This window comes from Artibeus jamaicensis, unplaced genomic scaffold (genome assembly GCF_021234435.1).
Source record: "Artibeus jamaicensis isolate MK-2021 breed Jamaican fruit bat unplaced genomic scaffold, CSHL_Jam_final scaffold_1964, whole genome shotgun sequence".
NCBI lineage: Eukaryota > Metazoa > Chordata > Mammalia > Chiroptera > Phyllostomidae > Artibeus > Artibeus jamaicensis.
This window is the reverse complement of record NW_026522030.1, coordinates 56,186,174-56,213,961: the sequence shown is the minus strand read 5'-3', so window position 1 is coordinate 56,213,961 and position 27,788 is coordinate 56,186,174. Positions and strand designations below refer to the sequence as shown.

The window sequence follows — 27,788 nt, the reverse complement described above, 5'->3', positions numbered from 1 at the left end:
TACATTCCAAAATAAAGTTGCATACTAAGGTAAACTGTGCATCTTTAAAAGACAGAAAAAGAGAAAAAAGAATTCATGCTTTAGGAGGGCTGAGAATAGTTTTAGAAACGATGTTCTAACATCGTTCAGCAGTGAACATCGATATTCTACTGATTCTTTCACAATGGGAGAGTGGGAGGTGAGCTTCTAAGCATCTAAAGAGCTTTCTTTAAAGTAAGTGCTTAGGAACAGTCTCTGGAGCCCTGAGAGGACTGACTCGCCTTTTTGGGAAATCACATCCCAAAGACTCCAGTTTTGAGTTCTTCCAGTTTTAGTCATTCACAATGAAGACAGATACACCAAGTTCCTTAAACTGTATAACTATCCTTAAAAAATTAATTTTGAGGGTAGATAGATATCTGGTATATCAAGTTAATATGAGAGTTAGGTCACTAGCAAGGGGTTCACATATCACCAAGTCTGTTCTCACTTCATCTGTGGACCTTATAACTGGGTTTGATATTACACAGGGACTAATAGCCTGGGAAAGAGGTCTCTGCCACTGAATAAATATGTGGGATAAGAGTGTCAAACCATGTCACCTAAATCAGAGCTCTTACCCAATATAAACATTTTCTAAATAATGTCAAAGGTACAGACAATCCAGAGATTCAAATGAAGTAAAGAAAACTCTGGGACCTCAGCAGTGGCTCCCCAGGTCCTAGCTCCCCTCATCGACACACACCACTCCTCCAGAATAAAAGGGGAGGATCAAGGGTCACTTGTCATTGTGGAGTTTTCCAATGATGAAAAATTGTTGTTTTGTACCCCAGAGAGTTGTATAGCTGGCATGATGTTCTCTAAGGAGCCCTGCTTCATAGACCCTGACTTCTATTTACTAGTAGTCAGACACATCCTAAATATTATTACTCTACGCAGAGGCCCACCTGACAGGGAAATTAGACCTGGTCACTAGCCTTCTCTTGCTTCTCCTGGGCACACCCCCAGAGAAGGGGGTGAAGGGATCACAGGTCAACTTCCTCCCAGCCACTGAGCAGTTGTGTGACTTTGGGCAAGTTACAGTCTCTAGCATGTACTGGATTTCTTCATCTATAATATTTGTCAGTTACCTGTTTAGCACTTCACATTTGACAAAGCATTTTCACACCTATAAATTTATGCTACATCATAACACTTCATAGATAGCATTATTCTAATTTCATAAAACATTATAACACCAAAACATCTCAAATTTATCTATGGCTCTTTCTGCCTGCATTTTATTCCAAGTAATCTTCATTGCTTACCTGGATTTTTGCAGTAGCTTTCTGGCTGATCTTCCACATTCTCCACTGCTTTATTTTCTGTATATTTTCCACAGAGTAGCCCAAGTAACCTTCTTTTTTTTTTTTTAAAGCAGATTCTAGGGCCCCTCCGAAGGCATGCAGAATCAAACCATGAATCTATATATATTTTTAATACATATTTTATTGATTATGCCATTACAGTTGTTCTATTCCCTCCTCATTCCCCTCCACCCTGCACACCCCTTCCCCACCATTCCCCCCTTTTAGTTTATGTACATGTGTCTCAAGTTCTTTAGATTCTATATTTCCCATACTATTCTTGCCCTCTTCCCTATCTATTTTCTGCCTACTGTCTATACTATTTATTTTCTGTACCTTCTCCCTCTTTCTCCTCCTCCCACTCCCCTGATGCTACCCCTCCATGTGATCTCCATTTCTATGGTTCTGCTCCCGATCTAACTGTCCTCTTAGTTTGCTTTTGTTTTAGGTGTGGTTCTTAATAACTGTGAGTTTGCTGTCCTTTCACTGTTCATCTTTTTTATCTTCTTTTTCTTAGGTAAGTCCCTTTAACATTTCATATAATAAGGGCTTGGTGATGATGAACTCCTTGAATTTGATCTTATCTGAGAAGCACTTTATCTGCCCTTCCATTCTAAATGAAAGCTTTGCTGGATAGAGCAATCTTGGATGTAGGTCCTTGCATTTCATGATTTGGAATTCTTCTTTCCAGCCTCTTCTTGCCTGTAAGGTCTCTTTTGAGAAATCAGCTGACAGTCTGAATGGAACTCCTTTGTAGGTGACTGTCCCCTTATGTCTTGCTGTTTCTAGGATTCTCTCCTTCATTTGAATCTTGGGTAATGTAATGATGATGTGCCTTGGTGTGTTCCTTCTTGGGTCCAACTTCTTTGGGACTCTCTGAGCTTCCTGGATTTCCTGGAAGTCTATTGCATTTGCCAGATTGGGGAAGTTCCCTTTTATTATTTGTTCAAATAAGATTTCCACTTGCTCTTTCCCTTCCCCTTCTGGTACCCCTATAATTTGGATGTTGGAGCGTTTAAAGATGTCCTGGAGGTTCTTTAGCCTTTCCTCATTTTTTTAATTCTTGTTTCTTCATATTTTTCTGTTTGGTCATTTTTTTTCTTCTTTCTGGTCCACTCCCTTGATTTGAGTCCCAATTTACTTTCCATCACTATTGGTTTCCTGTGCATTTCCCTTCATTTCAATTAGTGTAGCCTTCATATGTTCCTCTAATTTGTGACTAAAATCAACCAGTTCTGTGAGCATTCTGACCACCAGTGTTTTGAACTGCGCATCTGATAGGTTGGCAATTTCTTGTTCACTTAGATTTATCAGCTCTGGGGCTCTGAGTTCTCCTTGAGCCATGTTTTGATCTGTTCACTCCTGAAGAGAGGAGCCTTAGATGTTCACCAGGGCGGGGCCACCCAGGTCACTGGTTTGTGATGCTGTATGTGGAGGTGGGGTCAGAGAGGGACTATAGCTGTCCCCTCTGCTGCCTCCCACCACTGGGGCCTGCGTGATCCGTCTCACCACTAGCTCCTTCGCCTAGTTTATCTGCGTGCAAATGTGCGACGAAGATCAGCCTGCCGCCCTGCGCCCTCAGTGGGTCCACCTGTTGCTACTCCACACCTGGGATTCATCCTCAGCTGTTTGCGTACCTGGGTTGGTCCGGTGGATCTTTCCTACCTGACCCCGCTCTGCTTCTGGCTCTGCCCCTCTTACCGGTCTGGCTGAGTGGTTTGTTGTTGTCAGACTTCAGTATAGTTTAATTTTCTGTGGTTTGGCTGTGTTTTTGTTGATAAAACTTTGTTGTTTTTAAACTTGGTTGCAAGAAGGCACAATGTTTCCACCTACGCCTCCATCTTGGTGGAAGTCCCATGAACCTATATATTTTTTTAAGATTATATTTATTTATCTTTAGAGGGGCAGGGAAGGAGAGAGGGAGAGAAATATCAAGGTATGGTTGCCTCTCGTGTGTTTTCTGCTGGGAACTGGCCTGCAACCCAGGCATGTGCCCTGACTGGGAATCGAACTATGATCCTCTGTTTCGCAGGCCCATGCTCAATCCACTTAGCTACATCAGCCAGGCCAATAACCTTCTTAAAAAGTAAATTCAAATTCACTCCTACATATAACCTATAGTGGCTTCCCATGGCTTTTAGGAAAATATGAAACACTGGCCATGGTCTCATGAGCTCCCTCTCTATCCAAACTCAGTTTGACTCACTTTGCTTTAGCCACATAGGCCTTTTTGTCCTGGAACAGGTACTTCTTTTCTGCCTCAGGGTCTTTGCATAAACTATTGCCGCTACCCACCATACTTGTCTTTCTCTCACCTCTTCTATTTTTCCTGCTTTGTCTCACCCATTGTACAGCACTCTGTCTAAATGACACTTCCCAACCATCCAGTATAAATCCGGGCCCTCACTCCTTACCTCTTAATGCACCCTTTAATTTTTCTTTATTGCTCACATTACAATTTGTGTGATTATTTGTTTACTGCCTGTCACCCCCAGGATAAGTTTTTCAAGAGCAGGGACTCTATTTACTAGTGTCCCAAAGGTCTAGCAGAATGCCTGGCTTGTAATAGCTATTAAGGCTTAGAAAGATTAAACAACTTGGCCAAATTCATGCCTTTGACCTGATATTGACTCAACTTCAAAGCCTTCTAAAGCCCCACAGGTTTAAGATTGTATCTTGGTTATTTTGAGCCACTATCTTTTTCTTCCCATCTTTGTAAAAGGCCATGGGAGAAATGAAAAGAACTATTTTAGCTGCTCCAACTCGATAATGAGCAGACAACTGAGTATATTTATTTTTGACAAGGTGTTGTTATATAGTAATTTAGACAACAGACTCCAAAGCTAGACTTTCTGGGTTCAGATCCCAGCTCAGCATTTACTAGCCATGTGACCTTGAATAAGTTATTTAAGCTTTCTATACCTCAGTTTCCTCATCTATAAAGCCAGGATGGTATAAAATTATGGCTACATCACAAGGTTGTTTTATGTATTAAAGGAATAAAATATGGGAGGGTGGGACTGGGTGAAAGAAGGTAAGAGGGTTAGACAAAGAACATGTATGCATCACCCATGGACATGAACAACAGTTTGGGGACTAACTGTGGGAAGGTGGGGGCTGGAAGGAGGCGGGGCAAAGGAAGAAACTGCAGTAGCATAACCAATAAAATTTTTAAGTGATATATATAAAGCATTTAACACCATGTGTAGCAGACCATAAGTATCATAAAAAGGTTTAGAGCTATTCTGTTATTTGGAAAATAATGCAGCATATGGTTTTTAATTCAAAATATTCAAAAGGCTATGGTGAAAAATAAGTTTTTATCATTTATCAACCCCCCAATTTTCTTCAGTCCTTCAATTCTCCCCAGAAGAAATCACAGTTACAAATTCCTTGGGGCTTCTTCCAGAGATGTTCTATGCATACACAACCCTGTGCGTGTCTGTATTTGAGACCTTGCCCATGGGTCTCAACCTAAATTCCTCTGCTTTTCATTTGAGGTAGTTTAGTTTCTGGAAGGACCTTTTTTTGTCTTTTCTGTTTTGTGAAAGGTGTTGTTTTACTTCTGTGAGATGAGAGAAAGTGAATCTGGGCTGTCTCGGAGTTGGGCCATCAGTGATTTTGGGGAACACCTGGCCATTGTAGGAGCTGCAGTTAGTTTGCTGTATCAATATGTGCCTTCTGGGTCAGGGTGCCTGCTGTCAAGGTGAAAGCACTTCCTGAAAGACATGGAGTGCTCTGATGGTGTGAACCGGAGAGAATGCTGAGAGCCATAATCAGCTCTGGACTTGAGTGATTAGAATATATGGAAAGTACTTCAATGCTTTAAAATTGTTCCACAGCACACAGCCAAGAAAACAGATTGCTATGGTATTTTTCCCCCAAAATTCACAATCATTTTCCATTTCAAGAACAGCCAAAAAATTAACCCCACTCCTCTCAGAAATAGTCATCTCTATTTTAGCTTGCATCTAATCATTTGAATTCACATGTCCTTATGCCAAACTGTCACCTTAACAATGTAGAGCGTGCTGGTTACATCACCAAGTTGATGGCATAAAAAAAACAGTAGCTTCTGTGTTGCACTAAAGGACAGTTCATTCATGTTCATGGGGTCCACTGAGCTGAGCTGTGCACTGCAGGGCATACGGTCAGTGTTCACAAAGGGAAGTTTTCAACTTTATTTGAAAACATACACAGATGGCCTATTGAAAGACACTTCCCTTTGTCTCATCTGTGCTCCTCAGGTATTTTTGTCTTCCAAACCCCAGTGTTGAGCCCTTGCCAAAAGCTTTAATTGGTGGTTGATTCAGCCACTGAGCCTGAGTCAGAAGATCTAGCAGTGTTTGTCTCAATCATCTACTGATATGTAACAAAGCACCCAAGACTTAATGGCTTAAAACCACCACCATATTTATTGCTCATGATCTCATGAATCAGAAATGTGGGCAAGGATCAGTGGGCAATTCTTTTGTTCCATCTGATATCATCGAGGTCATTTGGTATTATTCACGTAGTAGATGGACCTACCAGAAACTAAACTACCTCAAAGGTTATGGCCCTATGGGCCCTCACTCACATGTCTGGCACCTTTGTAGGCAAAGCTAGAAGGCTGTGTTCAACTGCACCCTTCTGACTCTTCATATTGTCTCAGGGCCTTTCCACGTGGTTAGGCTTCCTACATGGCAGCTAATGGTTCCAAGAGCAAACCCTCTAAGAGACTCAGGAGAAGCTGCAGAACTTTCAATGACCTAGCCTGGGAAGCCCCAGAATGTTACTTCTACAGCATTCTATCAGTCAAGCAGTCATTGAAGGAGAGGAGGAGACTCCACCTCTCAATGGGAAGATACCAAAGAATGCAAAATCACCTTTAATCTAAGCCCATCTGTCTCAGGGACACACATCACTTGTTGGTTCACCTGTTCACTATTCATTAGTGTGCTCTGGGCAGACCACATTGGGTTGAAGGGACAAAGCCATGTCAGCCTGCCTTGGGTAAAGGTTTAGTTCAAATGAGGCTGAGCAACAGTTTTCCAGGGCCCCAAAATTCTGAACATGACATTATGAAAAGAAGGAATCTGCTTAAGGCTCATGTAAATAGTTGGAATAAAGATTTTGTTCCTTTTATAAGAAAGCCCTGGAGAACGAGAATATCAGTCTTTGAGATTACAATATGTCTATCTGAACTGCTCTTTCTAATAAATTTAGTGTCCCATGTTGATTTTAATGCTTTCTCTAAACAAGCCATTATCCTTACCCAGGTATACATCTTTATGAACCTAAAACAAGGACACTGGATGTAGCACTTTTGCAGTGAAAAGTAGCTTCTACTATCAATTTGCCTAATAATAGTAGCACCAAATAATGTTTGCAGAAGGCTTATAGTGCAGGCACCATGGCTGAGTGCTCTACATAACCTCCTCATTTAATCCTTATACTAGCCCCACTCTATTATTCAAAGGAGGACATGGATATATAAAAAAGAGGTATGTTGCCTCACTAAGTGACACAAGAAGTAAATGGCAGAGCCAGTTTGAACCTGTATCTGTCTGATTCAAGGTCTGGGTTCATAATTCTCATGCTACTCAGCTGCCTATGTGACCTCCTGTCCAACTCAGTGTTCCTTATTCTCCTGGTGTAGTCACCAGCTTAAATACCAGGAGACTTGATCTGTCCCTGGAACAATTATACATTCAACCTTTAAGACGTGAATTTCCCGTACATAAGCCTTTGCAGCAAGATCTGTCATAGACTTAGCTCGCCCATCACATTCCCCACACCCAGAATTGCAGCATCACTCATGAGACCCCAGTGTACCTCCATCTTATCTCTTGGATTTTCCTCAAGCACTTGAAGTAACTGTTGACCCACCTATCCAGAATGTCATGGATACTAACCTACACAGGACAAGGAACCCCACAGCCAACTCTGCAACTCTGGCAGAACTCAATGACTGGGTGATGACAATGGAGGTACTGATGTGGGAACAGGACAGGTGGAATGGCATTACAGTTTGGCCACATACCTACATGGTCAGCATGTGGTCTAAGAGTCAGACTGCCTGAGTTCAGATCCTTGTTCATCCTCTTGCTATGAGACCTAGAGCAAGTTTCTGAGCTTCATTGGCCCCAGATTTTCCACTGGTAAATGGAATGATAACACTACCAGCATAAGTTCATGATGGCTATTACTCAGCTTTTTAGGGCCATGGCTTCTTCATCTGTAAAAGGTAATAATGATGGGTCCACTATTAGAAGCTTATGGTGAGTATTCAATACAATAATACCCAAAAAGTATATAGTTACCACTCAGTGATTATTGACAATGATTTTTCAGTTAAAATTGTATTCAATGTCATACAATAAAATCCAACTACAACGGCCCAACTTAATCGTTTTTTGAGACTCTATTTTTAGAGCAGTTTTAGGTTTACAACAAAGTAACCAGGAGAGGAAGGTACAGAGATTTCTCATATACTCCCTACCCCCACACACACATACCCTCCCCTGTTATCAAAACCACACCCCAAAATGGCACATTTCTTAAAAAGGATGAACCTACATTGACGCATCATAATCACACAAAGTCCATAGTTTATGTTAGTGTTCATTCTTGGTGTTGTACATTCCATGAATTTGGAAAAATGTATCCATCATTGCAATATTATACAGAGCATTTTCACTGCCCTAAAACCTTCTGTGCTCTGCCTATTCATCTCTTTGTTGCAACCTCCCAAATCACTGACCTTTTTACTATCTCCATAGTTTTGCCTTTTCTAGAATGTCATATAGAATATTTAGATTAGCTTTAACAGTTTTCTTGGGGGGCAGGTGAGGGGTATTTTTCTTACTCAACAAGAAGCCCAATAGTAAACAGTCCAAGGCTGGTAACAGCTCCACCCTGTCCCTAGGGACCCAATCTCCTGTTTTTTTCATTCTTTCTTACGAAGTATGTTTCTCTCATTCTCATCCTCATAGGATGGCAGTTGGTCCCCCTATCCTATCTGTATTCTGGAAGGAGAAGACAATGCAGCTGTCTTTTTTTTATCAGGATAAAGTTTTGTGTTCCCAGAGGCAGACTTCTGCTTCCATCATATGAGCCAAAATGGGGCTATATAACCACCCTGACTTTGCAACAGACCCAGCCCTGGGCACTCTGCCTCCCCAAACATGGAACTCTATGGTAGACCCTTGTGAAGGTCAAATGTGTTCCCCTCTTCTTCCCACCCCTAGTAATCTCATCCTGTCTTCTCAAACCCTGGATTTACAGGGAGGAGATGTGATATTACCCTTCTTTCTCCCTTTTAAAGGGCTCTCTGCTCGCACATGAATCCAATTTTTATACAGTGGCCCTGCATGCTTCCCCAGAAAAGGCATTCCCTAAAACTTGTCATCTAAGAATCCCAGTTCCCCTAAAACATAATGAAATTATGCCCCACTTTTGCTCAAAACCATTTCACCAATAGTAAGAGCCCTAGTCTTTACTCGTGTGACCTGCCTCTCTACCTTCCTCTCTATGTCTCTCTCCTCTTTCTTCATCTCTGCTTTACTGTGCTCTTTCCCCACCCACTTACTTCCTCTCAGCCCTGCTCTCCTTCCTCTCATGCATCATTCCCTTTGCTTCACTTCACTGGCTGCTTAGCAGCCCCTTCTCACAAACTCTAAGCATACTCCTGCCTCAGGGTCTTTGCATATGTCCCTTCTTCCCCCAGAGAACCGAATAGCTTCTACCCTCCCTTCCTTCAAATGTTACCTGATCAAAGAGGCATTACTTGATCAACCTTTGAAAAAGCAAAATCAAAACAATGGTAATAAAACAGAGTTCTGGATCTCCCTTACCTTGCTCTATATTTCACCATAACACTTTTCACCATGAATGTATTTATTTGTTGTTTACTGTCTGTCTCCACCCTTATATCTCCAACATGGTAGGACGTGCGACAGGCTCTAATCCACCCTCAGGGCCCAGCATATATGAGTCCCCATAAGTATTTGCTGAATGAATTGAATGAGTGCTTGCTTTTATAACTCTTCTGTTGGAGAACTGTATGTCTCTAGCCAGGTAGATTGTCTTTACCCATGTTCTGTCTAAGCCTCTTTGTTGTGACCAACAAGGTTCTATTTGGTTGATAGTGGTCTGGGCAGTGGTGAATAGCAGTCACATCTGCTGTGGCCACCATGGTATTCCCAGCCTCTAGGATGGTACTGACATGAATTAAGTAGATGCTCAGTCAATATTTGCTGGATGATTGGATAAACCTCCCTGTGGTTCCAAAACTACTGCTGCAGGAAGCAATGTTTGCTCTCTGCCTCTCACCCATTTGAGTTCTGTTCACTTCTTTTTTTTCTTTTCAAACTCTTTGTTCTTCTTTTATTTCCTTCCCTTTAACATACTGTCAGATCTTTTATTTATTGCATTCCATAGGCCTAATTTTATATATTCAAAAAAATCACAAGATTCTAAGAAGTTTATTGTTTTAACTATTCATTTATTTTACAAGTTCAAACGCTTAGAAAATAGTAGCTACCACATAATTTGGTATTAAGTTGTGTTTAAGAAGGAAACTGCAAAAGAAGCTCTTCATTTTGTTTTATGGATTCTTGCATTCTCTCTGCATTGTAGTAATTTCTCTTTCCTTGTGGATTTTCAAAAGTTGACTTATATTTTTGTTATAACAACAACTTTATTAGTAATAGCAAAATTTAATTAATAAATGAAACTTATACCTTAACAAACACAGAAGTAGGAACAATACTTGCCTAGTGGGCCTGTAATTGAACTGAAGGATTATTTAACCACAGAGCTTGAGACAGTTTAGAACAGCAGGTGCCCATGTTTGATATATAATTCCTTGGAGACTGTTTTTCATGACAAAACCATCAGAATCCTGTAATGAGACATCTGAAAATGGCATCATACTGAGTGGGGTACCTGTCTTATTTACTACTGTAAAAACAGGCAAATCTGCCCGTGGTAAATTCACTTCATGTTTTCAGCTGCTCTCTGCTGTTTTCACCTTATATCCAATGTATTTATGTTACATTCAGATCGGTTGGGGGTATCCTGGGAGCATTTCTGAAGGACCGTTTTGCTCCCTCATTTCCCTCTTCAGCAACTATTGTGACATCCTGATGCCATCTCTCCCGGTGCTTTATCAGTCTGGCTCAGGCAGTGGGGTGTGAACAGGCAGCTTCAGTGACCTGAATTCCAAGACATTTGATGGTAAAAGCCTCAGAAATGAGTAGCAAATATCTATTTTTATCACCTTTCCTGTACCCTAGATCATGGATTTTTTAAAAATATGTATTTTGATTAACAGCAGAATCCCACTGATAAAGGAGTTCCTACAGGATAAATAGTTTTTATAAACTGTTAGAACTATTAAGGGTTCATTCACCAATAAATTTAATTTAAAAAGAAAGAGTTCACTCCTGTTAGATCTTTATCAGTGTGCCCTACTCAATAGCCTTCCTCTGGACCAGAAATAACAGAATAAATCAAATACCCCACTCACAAATGGGACAAAACCATAAAGCACCAAAGATTCACCCAAAGTAAATGTTTTAGAACTTTCTGGCAAAACAATAAATAATGATTTCTGAAGAACATAGAAGAAAACCTAAGTAATCATTGATATATGACAAAGTTCTCCCCAAAGTAAACTCTAATGCAACTAACTGAACTCTAAATCCTAATTGAAATATTAAAAAAAGATATTCATGGAATTTAACCCTATTTGTAAATTTATGTGTAATAAGTAAGAAGAGCAAAGATTTTTCACAAACAAGAACAAAAAGGGAAAGCATGCCAACTAGAGATCAAGATGTATAAAGCAGAGCAGCTTTTAGATGTTCTGGTTGAAGTATTTGGGAGGAAGGGAAAGAGGCAGCTGGGATCTCTCCAGAGAGGCCCCTGAGGAATAGGAATAAGGTGTGAGCACCATTGTGCTACAGACTCTGTTAAGTGCTCTTGGTGAAGCTCTGTGGGGGAAGAAGAGGGGCTTCCTGGAGCACTAGCATCACCTGTGTGAAGGACAATGGCTCTCTTTCCAGAAGAAGTGAAAGTACACATTGTCAATGCAATTTCACATTATGACAAGTGCAGATTCATAAACCAGACTGAGAACCACGATAATGCTTGTACAGTGCTCAGCTTGGCAGTAGGTGCAGGGTAAGTTCTCAGTGCAGGTGAACTCTGTTCACCAGACCTTGAGGAAATTCATCTCAAGTGTGAATGCACAGGGCAGGGTCATCCAGAAAGCATTCCTGGAGAAAGTTAGCTTTGAGAGCAGTTCTCAAAGGAGGTAAAGAGCGTGGGCAGGGAGAGGTATGGAAATTTAAGGCATTGAACTGGATGGCTCAGAAAGACCCAAAACTACTATATATTTTGGCCCAACCAAAACAGGGACTCCTTTGAGATGAGCAGGTATGTGTCTGTTTGTCCTCTGAACTAACATTCTAGCAGTCTCTCCTGTCAGGGGCACTACAGCATGGTGTGTATGTTTGTGTGTGTGTGTGTGTACATACCTTCCCTTTGTGTATGTGTGTGACTTACATATAGGAAGCCACAGGCCTAAGAGGTGATGAAGAAGAAAGTCAAGAGTGGAACTTTCTAAGTATCTAGTCTGTGCCACATGCCTGATAGGCGTCTTATAACTCTCTCAACAGTGGCTCTGGGAATTACTGTGTATGTTCCTGGGATTTACTGGGAATTTTACATCTGAGGAAACTGAGATTCAAAGAGTGATATTACTTGCTCAGTCACCCAGCCCCTCAGTGCTTCGGAGCCTGAACGCTTTTTACTCACACAGGACTCTCCTCATAGCCACACATGTCCATCTTCTGTGCCCATAGTCACCCATGTCTTCTTCATTTTGTAAAATACTTCTAATTCTTTAGCATATACATTTAGTGCTAACTGGAAGCTAGCACTAAGATTACACTTTCACCTGCATACTGGATTTATTTTTACCTACCAAACAGAACTTGTTATTTCCATACTTCTACTTTTTGCATGTAATAGAGTTTTATGTCGTAGTATGTTATATTAGGAATTATCAGAGACCATGCTCATTTTTTGCCTGGAAAAATGTCATCATGATGAAAAAGCTTTCCAGCCAGGAATGAAGAGCAAGATGGATTCCTTCTCACTTGTCTCCCAACAGCCTTGTTATTCATGTAAACATCCAACCCTTGCCATTCTATGCTGAGGTATTTTTGTGAGATTTTGCTGCATTTCTTTTCCACTTCACAGATTTTTTTATTTCTTTCATATGCTTCTATTTTAAAAACAGCTTCAATATGAGCTTTCATAAATTGCTATTTGATCCCAGAAGAAAGTCATTTTCATGCCTATTTCATCGAAAATGTGGAGAAGTTGTCCCTGAATAGCAGTATTATAACCTTTCTTTCTATCCCAAATCATAGATCAGTTTAAATTAGCAAGAAAGATGTTGTATGCAACCTCAGCTGGAAAGGGAATAGGCAACTGGAATGAAAATCTTCTCTTGGAGAAGAATAAAATCCAATCTACTGGTCATGTTTTTAATAAGATGACAGTAGTTTAAATGACTGGACAGAGGAAGGAAGGCTATTAATGCCTCTCATGGATCAAACACGGGGACCAGTTAAAAAGCTCCTCTCTGGGGAATAGTAAAGCACTATGCTCAGATTTGAACGTCAAAGATTGTTGAAATTGAATCTCTCTTTGTGTGTTATACACATTATAAATATGTGTACACATGGGGCATGAAGAGAATGTGAGTGGTTTCACTGAAATAAATGTTTTCGAGTATGGGGATGGGTTTTCTTTTTCTCTCTTCCTCTCTCTTCTCTCTCTATCTCTCTTTCATTAGTTATGAAGTAAAGCACACAAAGACATGTGGCAAAATAAATTATTTTGATGGCACTTGAGTATAAACATAGCATGAAGATGGAAAAAAGACAAAGGAGCATCCACCAAGTTACAGCTCCATCTTTCTTCTGTTGAACGTATCATGTGCTCAAAGACACAGTTAGAACTCCTTCAGAGGGGAGGACTCAGAGTTTCCAGAGACAGAGAGCAGCTGTCACAGGTAGCAAAGGATGCAGGCAGTCACCGAAGCTGAAAAAGCACTGTCACCTGGCCATCCAGTGGATGGTGATATACACATACCAGTAGAGCATGTACACCAGTCCTGGCACGTCATTAGTTCTATATAGGTGTTTGCCAAATAAATTGCTTTCAGGTGTTTTTTTTTCAGCCATCATATTTTTAGACAGTTTACAGTGGTTCAGTAGTAAGACAATGAATTATCTTCTCTATGTTTTTCCTTAAAGAGAGGCCTATTTACCAAGGGTTTTTTTTAATCCTCTAAAGGCTACCTATAAGATAACATGGGAACTGGTCTTTCTGGCAATCTGGTTTTCCATTGAGCAAAGTTATCCTGAAGCTGTATAGTTATAGTTTCTGTATATACAGAGTCCTCTCATCCCTTCGTACAATGAGAAGAAAATCAGTGTGACATGGTATTTATTACTTTCCAAAAAATCTCAGTTTCACCTGGGTCCATAGCTTTAAGACATTGGTCAGACTAAAACAAAATTCTTTCCAACATATCAATAAAAATCTAGAAAAGCAATTACTGTATTATTTTATTTTTAGTCCTGCCAAAACATTTGTATACTTGAAGGTTATAAGGCCCTCAGTCCTCCTACATCATCAGACCTCTGGTTCACTGGCAGTCATCGGCTATTTAATCTGAAGTGCATGCTGCATTTTTCTGTGAAACATATCTTAATCTCTGTCCGATCTTTGTATCTTGGACTTTTAAACTCACTTGCATAGTCCCACTTTATACAATATGACATGTAAGTGGAAATAATGGTAAATGGGTTTACACTTAAAAGCAGTGAAATTTAGAGGATTGCATGAACATTCATTCTACTTTCAACTTGATCCTTTAAATTCTTCAGAATTCTGGGTTGAGTCTATTGTGGTAGGGATCCATGTATTCAGTAAAATGGCATCCTGGAAAATACTCAAGTTTAGAATAATACATAATTGTAAACATATTTTTTAATTTGAATGACTTCTACATCAGGGGAACTAATTTTCTTTCTATCTTCCAGTCTTTTTCCCCTCAATTTCATTCTGTTCTCATATTCTCTTGCCTTCTCATACTTCTCTCCTTACCCCTTGCCCTTTTTCCTCCCTTGGAAGTCTGATTTTTTTTATTATTTGTTTCCTCCTCCCCTAGGACACTTTTCTGGTAAGCTTTTCTGATTGATATTGTTTGATGTTCAGTGCATCAGAGGGTGAAACTCAGCTGTGCTCACCCAACAGCCAAATATAATTTAGTGCTGATTCTCTCTGTCTGGCAGAAACCTCCAAACCCAGCCAGGCCACAAGATGGAATTTGGAAGAACATCCAAATTGTCCTTTCGCCAGGATGCTGCATCTATTCTGTGCCCCGGTGGTATTTTCATCCCCATTTCTAAGATATTGTCACCATTTCATCTTCTGTGTGCTGACGACTCTTCTGAAGCACTGTTGTGTGATCTAAATTCTCTGGCTTCACAGCAACAATGGAGATGATTCCAAGAGTTGAGGTCACAGACATTTTCCCTTCACAGGTGCCCTGCCCACGGGGACACTGAAGACAATATTTGAAACTGTGGAGTTAGAACACCAAAATAGAAGGAACCGTAGGCATCAGTATTGAAGGCAGCTGGGCTGAAGAAGATTAACACAGCACTATTAAATAGAGATTTAATTCAATTCAGTGGCACTTAATCACCTGCAGAGTGCCAGGAACTCTGCTGGGTGCTGGCATGAACAAAATGAGTACTTGATCCCTTGCCCTGAAGGGCAGGAAGCAGATAGTGCAGGTACATTTGATGAGCACACAAGAGGAAAAAGTGACTTACACTAGGGAGGGGGATGCTCAGGAATGCGGCCAGCAGGAGGGAGTCTCAAAACTGGCTTCTAAGTGATTAAATAAATTAGGAGACCTAATAAAATTCCTATACAAAAAGACAGTATGTGTGGAATTGAGGGATCTATTTTCAGTTTGTGTTTTGGAAGGCTTACCCTGGTAACAGTGTGAAAGGTAGGTGACAGGTGCTGGGAGACAGATGGTGGTAAGAAAGATTAGGAAAAAAGAGTTCAAATGAGACTATTGCAGTAGCCTCAGCAAGGCCTTTGAGTAAGGGAGAGGCAGTAGGAATGCAACAGAAAAGACAAGAGTTGAGGCTATTTGGGGGTGGAATTGATAGGGCTTTGTGGTTGTTTGAGTTATGGGTGTGGCTTATAGAAGCATCAGTATCACTTTAGGTGCAGCCCTGTGTATCTTAGTCACATGTACTATAACCAAGCTCACATTTCTGTGAAAGACGGTGGGCCTATCTGTATGTACCACCTCATGAGCTCTTTTTTTTTAAGGGATCAGGGACACCCTGGCCACTTGGCTCAGTTGGTTGGAGTGTCATTCTGTGCACTGAAGGGTTGCCAGTTTGATTCCTGGTCAGGCCATTTGCCTGGGTTATGGGTTTGATCTCTGGTAGAAGCACCTACAGGAGAAGGCCAATTCATGTTTCTCTCTCTCATGTAGATGTTTCTCTCTCTCTCCCTCTTTCTCTCTCTCTAAAAAGCAAGGGAAACATGTCCTTGAATGAGGGATAGATAGATAGATAGATAGATAGATAGATAGATAGATAGATAGATAGATAGATGATAGATAGATAGATAGATAGATATTTAATAAATAAAATACTTAAAATAATAAATAAATTAAAAGGGAACAGAGAAAGAGAATAAAATATTTTGTCACTTTTAAGACTTAGTAAAAATTGCCATAGCTGGTGTAGCTCAATGGATTGAGCATGGGCCTGTGAACCAAAGGGTGGCTGGTTTGATTCCCAGTCAGGGCACATGCCTGAGTTGCAGGTCAGATCCCCAGTAGTGGGTACATGAGAGGCAACCACACATTGATGTTTCTCTTCCTCTCTCTTTTTCCTCCCTTACCCTCTCTCTAAAAATAAATAAATAAATAAATAAAATCTTGTTTAAAAAAAGACTTAGTGAAAATGTGCTTGTATTCCCTACCCCCAAGTGTGATAAGACTTAATCAGAAAGTACCTTCTGCTTGATTTTGTAAGTATAATCTTTCAGTTTACAGAAATGCAAAAATTTGGGTGGCTACATCTTGGGTACGAGATGTTAGAAGATGTCATTATTAGTAAAAATGTTAGCTTTTTAACCCCCTACCTCCCACACACAAAAAGAATGATTAGGAACATGTTTTAGAAACTTGCTATTAGAAGAATTCAAACAGATTTTCTGAAGTATGAAATAAATTCTAAATGTTGCATGGATAGTATCTGATATTCTATGTTCTTTGCTGTTCAAATCATATTCTTTTACCATGTTTGACAATATCATTTTCCTCTGAAACTCCAGCTGAAAAAGAAGAGACAAGGAAAAGTGTTAAATATTCATTCAAAACTCAACTGACGTTCATGGAGGCAATAATAATGACAACTGGAATAAATGACATTTGTTGAATAGTTATTATGTGCAAGACACTGTGTTAAGCTTTTCATATAGATTAACACTCAGTTTTCACATCAGTCCTATGATTCTATTACATTATACCTTATTATATTACAACCTCTTCTAGTATAATCATTGTACATATAAGAATACTGAAAATTAGAGTAGTTAAATAATTTGCCCAAGAACACAGGGAAGTAATTGATGGAGTCAGGTTCAAATTCAGATTTCTTGGACCCCAGAACTCACTCTCTTAAACACTAGACAATACCCCTTTCCAAAACAACTGGAGTTCCTTTTGAGATTTTCTTTTTAAAATAAAATCTTAAAGATTCTTGTATTATCTTTTTTTCCTGAGTTTTATATTCTTTAAATAATGCCAGCAGTTTCTGTGTGCCTAATATCAGATAATAGTATACAAAAGACTATGGCATTCATAGGCTTCCTTTGCCATAACATAACTAGTCATTACTTTGTCATTCTTCTTTAATCTGCTTCTACAATAAACCTATAAAAAGAATGCTAGGACAAGATTCTAATCCTGGTGGTCACTTACTGTGACTTGTGTTAGCCTGGACACTCATTTCTTACTGGGCTTTGGCCCAGGCATGGAATGATAGCTGACATGCACTGAGGACTTCTAATGTTCCAGGCAGTGTATAAATCCCCTTGCAACAACATAGTATGGGGATGCTAGAATTAACCCCATTTTACAGATGAGAAAACTAAGGCTTTAAAAGGCTATCTTACTATGAAGTCACACAGATAATAAGTAAACCTGGATTAGAACTCAAATCTCTTGGCTTCCAAACTCATGCTGTGCTACAAGATCTCCTTATCCGACATGGAATAAGGTCTCTTGCTACCAGGTTCCTTCGAATTTTGTGAAATCAGAAGAATGCTGTTTATGGGACACTCTAATTTATTTGAAGGAAAGCAAATAGCTGCCTGCCATATATTTAATAATACCCACTGTATATTTAATGCATATTATGTGCCATTTATGTGTTAAGTACCTATAATTCTCACCATAACCTCAACTTTGCAAGACAACTATTATTGTCCCCATTTTATATAAGTGTGAGAACTGTATGTCCAAGAGACTGAGTATCTTGCCCAAGGTCTCGTGAGTAGTAAATGGCAGTCCCAGTTGTCAAGTGAAGGTCTATAAGGCTCCAAACTACAAATGGTAGTGCTGTCATGCTATAGTGTCATTTGCTTCCTTCCATCCCTTTGGGAAAAAGAAAAACTTTGTGACAAAGCATCCATGGTAAAATTATCTTAAGATTGTTATTGAGGTTTTTTAATCACATGATTAAAAGGATACTCACAAAAGCCCAGGAAATCTTTTTTAAGCCACAGTTGTGGGTTGATTCTCTTGCTTAGATTGCTCATTATTTTTCCCTAAAAATCTTTTACAGAATTGTGCTTGCTCTATCTTGTCCTCTCCCCTACCTCTTCCCCTACCCCAAACCACCTCAAAAGTAAAGCAACAGAACAGCAGCATCCTAGTCCCATTTTTCTTGCTTGATCATCCAGAGCACGCAAATTACAGTGAAATATGGCCTGAGTCAGCTCCTCACAGAAGAGAAATCAGTAACCATTGATATTGCTAAGCAACACCACAGAGAAGCAAGGCTGCAAATTAGGTGACAAGTTTATAAAAAGTCAAAGTATCTGGGACTCACTTGGGTATTTTACTATGAACCATCTGGGTGATCCACAGTAATGACCAACACATTATTGTTCATTGTTCAAGGATGATAATTTCCATATAATTATGTGGCACCTCCTTCTGTGATCCTAACCTACTTCACAGAATCTTCCTCTTTATTTTCCATAATCCAGATATTTACCCACAAGACAAGCAGGAACAGTTATACCCACTGGGCAGCTTCCTTTCCCCTCCAAGATAATATTTAAACATACAAATGAAAATCACTCTGTTGGCTTGTCTGATGGCACAGCCAGCTGGGCAAGAACATGCAAAATGGAATAAATTAGTCATGGGATCATACAGTTCCATCAGCCTGACATGGGCTCCATCTTGGTGGTCCCAGAGAAGTTTGAGGTGATGAGACTCAGTTTTTCCCGAAGGCAGAGATGAGCAGATTGTGGTACCTACACTAAACCAGAGTCCTTGACCTTCTGGAGAAAAGTTGCCTAGCAAGGACCCCTCCCAATTCCAACAGCCTAGGTGGTCTCATTTGTTCATTCATTGATTCATACAACTAATATCTACAAGAAAATTAGATTAAGCACCCTATTTTAAACCAAAGTTTACAAATTCATGACCCAAATATAACCCGGAGTGTTTTTTTAACTTGGAATTAGTTGCCAAGATTTAAAAATCGCAGTTTTTCACATAAAAATCCAAGTATCTGGCTTCCCTTGAATAGTTAAAAGATCTGCCAACACAGTGTCTGCATTCACTCATGAAGCTGGAGCTGAGTGACTGCTGCCCCTTTTTAAGCAGTGTTGTCCAGTTTTCCATAATCACCACCACATTCTATTGCTGTTTCCAGCCCACTTTGCCCACCTAAATACCTGGCACCTGTGCTCCATTACTGCTTCATCAGAGTGCCTACTGTGTTCCAGGCACTGGGCCAGATGCTGAGGATCTTACCGAACCCTGATTTGTCCACTGATGTAGCATCGGTATTTCCTGGGGATGGGGCCTTGAAATGATATCTGCAAATAGACATAAACAAGGAAATACATGTAGAGAATGGAGTAGATAAAAATAGCAGCAGTAACAAATCACTGTGTCTGGGTTTGCAGGAAGCTTGAAAAGGAAGAGAGAGTGTTTCATGAAGGGGCTATATTCAGAAGACATGAAAACCAGGTGATAAATTTCTAAGAGGTAGCTGTGTGTGTATGTTCATAAATCCTACTTGAAACTCAATATCTGATAGAGGATCACCCACAATTTCAGCCCTTTATTTTCACTTACAAAAAGTTCTTGCCTTGCTTCCAAAAGCCTGAGAGATTTTTAATTTTGTAGAAGAAACAGAAGTACTCATTAGCATAGATTTGGAAGAGCTGGATGTGAAAAGAACTCCACAGGGCAAAATCATCTCTTAACACCTTGAGTGTGACATACATGTGTTACCACATGTTGAGTACAGCTGTCCCTCAGCAAATGTGTACACTGCTAGAAGCCTCTTAAGGAAGTTTGACACACGAGCATCAATCCCCCGCAGAATGTTAAGCAGAGCTGCTGCGATGAGTCAGTACTTCCAAAGCTCTTTTTGAGTGAGAGTTTGAATTTGAAGGTTAATATATTCCTTTCCTTCTGACTTGAGGAAGAAGTGAGGATATGTGGTTGTTGCCTCACTTAACCTCAATGTCTAGAAATTTTTTTAAGTTAAAAAAAAATTACTTGCCTTGGCATGAACCTTTAATATAAAAGAATAATGACTAAACAAAGCCTTTTCATGGAAAGTAATTAATCTTAGTGGTCCATGCATTTTTTACATGAAATCAAACAAAAACATTAAAATTGGGTTGCATTAGAAAATACCTAACTTGCAATTCATGTTTATTTTGATGGAAATTTTTCACATGAGGAGACAAGTGAAAAATGTTTAATCCAGTTAGCCTGCAAGAAATTTAAATAGTATATAGCTCAACAAAGAGAAATGCCCTGTTTATAAGGAGTGGGATGGGAAATTGCAAGTACTCAACTCTCATACTACCCATTCTCAAAACTTTAAAACATACTTTTAGCCAATAATAAAATAAATTCACGATTTTTTAAAAGCTACCTTATGTCTAAAATATAAATACTGCAAAACATGGTTCTGAAAGTTAGCCAAGGCAGCCTTTGACTAAACTGAAAGTTCTTCTTCTAATGAGTCTAAACATAAGTCTTCCTTGTGTTTAAGGGAAGAAGTCTAATGGGTTTTGTTGACTTGCACATGTCAAGAATAGACATTGACATTGGTGCTTACCCACAGCAGTAATTAGAGTTTGGAGAGGATTTACCTTGTGCTGGGCCGAGCTAGAAGTTCATGTTGGACCTGTGTTCATGAGCAGAAATTAAAGAGGGGTATTACTAAGGATGTCTGTGCACCCCAATGCAAAGTGCTTGATAGACATGCTCTCATCTGCTCATCCAAAAAACATCCTAAGAAAAGGTGTGTATTGCTCTTGTCCCCATTTGATATTAGAAAGAACTAATGCTCAGAGGTGGTCACCCAACTTAGAAGTAGTAGTACCAAGCTGTGAATTAACTGTCTTGTCTGCCTCACTCAGGAGCACTCTTAACCTCGATAGTAATGTTATGGTGTCAACAGTCAAGATGCTTCAGGCTCAGTGTCTGTATTTCTGACTTCAGCAAGTCCAGTGAAATTCAGAAAACCAAGATATTCTAAACCTCATTGTCATTTGAGAGTTTTGTGCTTATATACTTTATTTAAAAACATGAGAGATGCACATAATATGAGGAGAGCACGGTTATAGGTTCTGTTGGGAGGGATCTAGAGAGGAATAGAGTCTCTCTGGCACCAAAATATAAACCACATAGTTGAAGAGACAGGCTTATGTGCAAATATTAGAAGGGAAGGTGCTTAGGTCCCGAGCTGGAACACTGGTGGTCAGATGAATGAAGAGTCCACCTTGCGCATCCTGCTTCCATGGTTGTGCTCTTTATTTTGACATTCCCCACAGATATGAGAATAGAAGAGCAGGACTGGTGAAGAAATTTTTTTAAACACTGTTTCCAATGTGGCAGAATATCTTTTGTTAATGAACAACAATTATCTATGATGTGGACCCCGGCTGGCGGGTTCCATGTATTGTGGCTGGGATGAACAAATTCACACAGACTGAAGAAGTCCTGTAGAGAAAAAGTGACGGCATGGCCACTATCTGAGTGAAGAAAAGGTTCTGACCCTTGCCTGGACAAGCTTTTATTGCTTTTCTGGATACATTACAATGAGGATGGTCCTGCAAAAATTACTACACACAGGTTCTCTTTAGGTGGTTACCTTTTACAGAAAACAAAGGAGAGGATGTTGCAAATTACATTATAGAAGAAGGATATTTGCAAATGCAAAAAGAAAAGTGGTTGAACTGGTCACACCCATCCTTGCATAGATTTTCTGAAGTTACTTTAAAGATATGCAGTAAATGTTTTCTGCCTCAATTCAGGATGAGAGAGTTTTAACAAAAGCAAGCCTCATAGCAGCCTAGGTACAATGCAGGCCTGATTCCCCATGGGAAAACCTATCCATGGACATAGGTCCAGTGTGCCAACCTCACTCCCCATTAGTTTTACAAATCAGGGTTTGGGCTATATTCCCCATGCAGAACAGTTCTGTATATATCTACTTAAGACCTCAGTTAATAGTGTAGAATTTGTTTTAGCAAACCTGTATAAAATACCCAGTTCTCTAAATGCTCTGCTCCATGACCCATAAGTTCTTCCTCACTGTTTTTGGTGGTGCTTGCAATAATAAGGGTGCCCATTATTGATTGCTTAGTGGGTGTCATTATCTCATCTACTCTTCACCACAACTTTCTAGGGAGATAGACTTACCTTTATAGCTGAGGACACAGAGGCTCAGAAAAGTGAAACCAACTTGCTCAAAGTCACATAGCTAATTAAGTAGCAAATTCAGGGTTCAAATCTATGCCTTGGCTTCAAAGCACATGTTCTCAACTTCCACTCACTATTTGAAAATAATACTTCCATTGGGTATGATGTAATTCAGTAACTATATAAACCTCTTTAATAGGTATTAGACAACTTTACCAAGAAATTACTGTCTTCATTGAAAAAGCCTTAATTCTTAGGTATTTGTGAGTAGCTCAAACCAATACCAAAAATGAAGTAGCTCCTTGAAAAAAAAAGTTAATCATTTTTCCAACAGCCACTTAAGTAATAATGACATGTTCTTATTTATTTCTCTACCTCATTTTTATTCTAATTAAATGAACTCAGCATAGATACTTTTATTGAATTTTCTATGAAAGGGGACCCCCAAAAAACAGAATTGTATTCTGAAGGGCAGGACCCTGTAGTACATCCCTCCCCCACTAGGTGAGTGTTCTAGGAACCCCTTTGCTTCAGTGTACCAGCTGGTGTTGTTGTGAGAGGCTATGTTTGGCTGCAGTGAATTTTTTTGAAGACTCTTTCAATGCATTTGCCCATTCCATAATGGGTGATTTACATGCCTACCACCCACACTTGCTGAGTGTTCCGCAGTCTGACAAAAAAAGGCATGACCTCATGCCCCATCCTCCTTATACACCCAATATTGCCACCAGTGACTTTTTAAATATACTTTATTGATTATGCTATTACGATTGTCCTGATTTTTCTCCTTTCACCTCCCATCCACTCAGCAGCCCCTGCTCCCTCAGGCAATTCCCTCACCATTTTTCATGTCTATGTGTCTTGTGTATAAGTTCTACTCCATTTCCTAGCCATTTCCAATAGCCTCATGGCTATTCAGTAACTACCTATTTGTACTTATTTTTTTTAATTTTTAAGTATATTTTATTGATTATGCTATTATAGTTATCACATTTTTTTCTCCCCTTTATTTCCCTCTGCCCTGCACTCTACTACCCTCCAGCATTTCCCTCCCCTTAGTTCATGTCCATGGGTGATACATGTAAGTTCTTTGGTTTTTCCTTTTCCCATACTATTCTTAACCTCCTTCTGTCTATTTTCTATCTACCAGTTATGCTACTTATTCCCTGTGCCTTTTCCCCCATTCTCCCTCCTCCCCATCCCCACTGATAACTCTCCGTGTGATCTCCATTTCTGTGATTCTATTCTTATTCTAGTTGTTTGCTTAGTTAGTTTATTTTTGTTTTTTAGGTTCAGTTGTTGAACCTAAAAAAGTTTCCTGTATGCCCTGGCTGGTGTAGCTCAGTGGATTGAGTGCGGGCCTGCAAACCAGACAATCGAGGTTCGATTCCCAGTCAGAGCACATTACTGGGTTGCAGGCCAGTTCCCTGCAGGCCAATTCCCAGCAGGGGATGCATGAAAGGCAACCATACATTGATGTTTCTCTCGCTCTCTCCTTCCCTTCACCTCTAAAGATAAATAAATAAAAATTTTTTTAAAAAGTTTCTTGTTTCTTGTTATTTTACTCTGCATAGTTTTGATCTTCTTCTTTTTCTTAGATAAGACCCTTTAACATTTCATATAATAGGGGCTTGATGATGATGAACTCCTTTAACTTTACCTTGCTTAGGAAGCACTTTATCTGCCCTTCCATTGTAAATGATAACTTTGATGGATACAGTAATCTTGGATGTAAATCTTTATCTTTCCTGACTTCAAATACTTCTTTCCAGCCCATTCTTGCCCATAATGTTTCTTTGGAGAAATCAGCTGACCATCTTATGGGAACTCCTTTGTAGGTAACTATTTCCTTTTCTCCTGATGATTTTAAGATTCTCTCTTTGTCTTTAATATTGAGTAATGTAATTATGATGTGTCTTGGCATGTTGCTCCTTGGGTCCAACTTCTTTGGGACTCTCTGAGCTTCCTGGACTTGCCTGTCTATTTCCTTTACCAGATTGGGGAAGTTTTCCTTTATTATTTTTTCAAATAGGTTTTCAATTTCTTGCTCTTTCTCTTCTCCTGGAACCCCTATGATTTTGATATTGGAACATTTAAAGTTGTCCCAAAGGTTCCTAAGCCTCTCCTCAATTTTTGAATCCTTCTTTCTTTATTCTGTTCTGGTTGAATGTTTTTTTTCATCTGTTCCAAATTGTTAATTTGAGCCCTAGTTTCCTTCCCTTCACTCTTTGTTCCCTGTATATTTTTCTTTATTTCACTGTGAATATAGCCTTCACTTCTTCTTTTATTTTGCATCCATACTCAATTATTTCTGTGAGCATGCTGATTACCAGTGTTTGGAACTCTGAATCAAATAGGTTGTCTATCTCCTCATCACTTAGCTCTTTTTCTGGAGTTTTGACCTGTCCTTTCATTTGAGCCATGTTTCTTTGTCTCAGCACACCTATCTATTATGTTATAAGGAGCAGATCCTTAGGTGTTTGCCAGGGTGGGGCAGCCACTTCACTATGTTGTGGTGCTGTATGTGGGATAGGGATCAGAGAAGGAACAATGTGGGGGAGAAGGAATGAGGAAAATTGGGGATAGGTACAGGGATTAAAAAACATAATTGGTAGATACAAAATAGACATGATGTTAAGAATATTATAGGAGATGGAGAAGCCAAGAAACTTACATACACAACTTGTGGACATGAACTAAAGGGTGGAAGGGATTTCAGGAAGGGAGAGAGGTACCAGGCAGAGGGGGCAGAAGGAAAAAAAATTGGGACAACTGTAATAACGTAATAAAATACACTTAAAGAGAAAAATAAAGAAATAAATAGGCTTTTCTGCATACAAGAGCCATATCAATGGACATCAAAAAAACAGTGGTGTCAGACTTCTGCCAAGATGGAGGCATAGGTGGAAGCACTGTGCCTCCTCACACAACCAAGTTTAAAAACAACAAAGTTTTAGCAACAAAAATGCAGCCAAACCACATAAAATTTAACTATACAGAAGTCTGACGATAAGGAACCCTTCAGCCAAACTGGTAAGAGGGGCAGAATCAGCAGCAGAGCGGGGTCAGGCAGGAAAGATCCACCAGATCGACCTAGGCATGCGACCCAGGTGCATCAGCAGCCATGGGTGAATCCCAGGTGTGGAGTAGCAGCGGGTGAACCCACTGAGGGCGCAAGGCGGTAGACTCACTGATGGCTGACCACTGTCACACATTCAAGCGCAGATAAACAGGTGAAGGAGGACTTCTGCCAAGATGGAGGCATAGGTGGAAGCATTGCGCCTTCTTGCACAACTAAGTTTAAAAACAACAAAGTTTTGGCAACAAAAATGCAGCCAAACCACAGAAAATTAAACTACATGGAAGTCTGACAACAACGAACCCTTCACCCAAACCAGTAAGAGGGGCAGAGCCAGCAGCAGATGGGGTCGGGCAGGAAAGATCCACCGGACTGACCCAGGCACACGACCCAGGTGTGCCAGCAGCTGTGGGCAGATCCCAGGTGTGGAGAAGCGAGCAGACCCACTGAGGGCACAAGGTGGTGGACCAACTGAGGGCTGATTATGGTCACACATTCACTTGTGGATGGACCAGTGAAGGAGTGAGCAGTGAGACCAACTGCACAGGCCCCAGCAGCAGGAAGCAACAGAGGGAACCGCCATTGTTCCTCTCTGACCCCGCCCCCACATACAACGTCACAAACCAGCAACCTGGGTGGCCCCACCCTGGTGAACAACCAAGGCTCTGCTCTTCATACATAACAGGCACGAACAGATCAAAACATGGCTCAAGAACAACTCAGAGCCCCAGAGCCCATAACTCTAAGCAATAAAGAAATAGCCAAACTTTCAGATGCACAGTTCAAAATACTGGTGATCAGGATGCTCACAGAACTGGTTGATTTTGGTCACAAATTAGATGAACATGTGAAGGCTAAACTAATTGAAATGAAGGGAAATGCACAGGAAACCAAAAGTGATGAAAAGGAAACTGGGACTCAAATCAAAGAAGTGGACCAGGAGGAAGAAAAAAATTACCAAACAGAAAAGGATGAAGAAACAAGAATTTTAAAAAATGAGGAGAGGCTTAGGAACCTCCAGGACATTTTTAAATGTTCCAACATCCAAATTATAGGGGTACCAGAAGGGGGAGAGGAACAGCCACAAGTGGAAAACTTATTTGAACAAATAATAAAGTAGAACTTCCTCAATCTGGCAAATGCAATAGACTTCCAGGAAATCCAGGAAGCTCAGAGAGTCCCAAAGAAGTTGGACCCAAGAAGGAACACACCAAGGCACATCATCATTATATTAGCCAAGATTCAAATGAAGGAGAGAATCCTAGAAGCAGCAAGAGATAAGGGGACAGTCACCTACAAAGGAGTTCCCATCAGACTGTCAGCTGATTTCTTAAAAAAGACCTTACAGGCAAGAAGGGGCTGGAAGGAAGTATTCCAAATCATGAAATCCAAAGACCTACATCCAAGATTGCTCTATCCAGCAAAGCTTTCATTTAGAATGGAAGGGCAGATAAAGTGCTTCTCAGATAAGATCAAATTCAAGGAGTTCATCATCACCAAGCCCTCATTATATGAAATGTGAAAGGGACTTATCTAAGAAAAAGAAGATAAAAAAGATAAACAGTGAAAGGACAGCAAACTCAGTTATTAAGAACCACACCTAAAACAAAAGCAAACTAAGAGGGCAGTTAGATCAGGAGCGGAGCCATGGAAATGAAGGTCACATGGAGGGTTAGCAACAGGGGAGTGGGAGAAGGAGAAGAGGGGAGAAGGTACAGGAAATAAGTAGCATAGATGGTAGGTAGAAAATAGATAGGGGGGAGGGTAAGAATAGTAGGGGAAATATAGAATCTAATGAACTTGAGACATGTGGGCATAAACTAAAGGGGGGGAATGGTGCGGAGAGGGGGGTACACGGTGGAAGGGAATGAAGGGGAGAAATAGAACTGTAATGACATAATCAATAAAATATATTTTTTTTAAAAAGTGGTGTGCTAGAGCCAACCTGCTGCATTTTCAGGAATTTTGCAAGCTGACTGTTAAATAGTGTTATTAAAAAGTAGTACGATTAAATTATATTAAAGTCAAAAGTAAACAATAAAAAAGACCCTGTCCTAGCAATCTGGTTTTCTTCACATCCTTCTCTGCCTTCTCTTTCGTAAGGAACAAACACATTCTCTTCACTCGGGCAGGTGTTGTCCTGTTGCCCTCTTTCCTTACTGCGCTTTGCATTGCTACACCGCCTGTTGGCTATTCAGTTTTCACTACTCTATTCCCTCTCTTCTACCATTTTTAGTCTATTTTTGATATGTTCTGTTTAGTTCTTGTCACTCTGTCCAATTCACCATCCAAGGAAGCAACCAAGAAATAA

At 40.1% G+C, this 27,788-nt stretch overlaps 1 protein-coding gene across 3 annotated transcripts in view; it reads left to right on the top strand.

The window, feature by feature from the left end:
- SLC24A2 (solute carrier family 24 member 2) overlaps positions 1 to 27,788 on the top strand; it is a 245,865-nt gene that overhangs the window by 158,194 nt on the left and 59,883 nt on the right. The gene's annotated exons all lie outside the window — the stretch shown is intronic.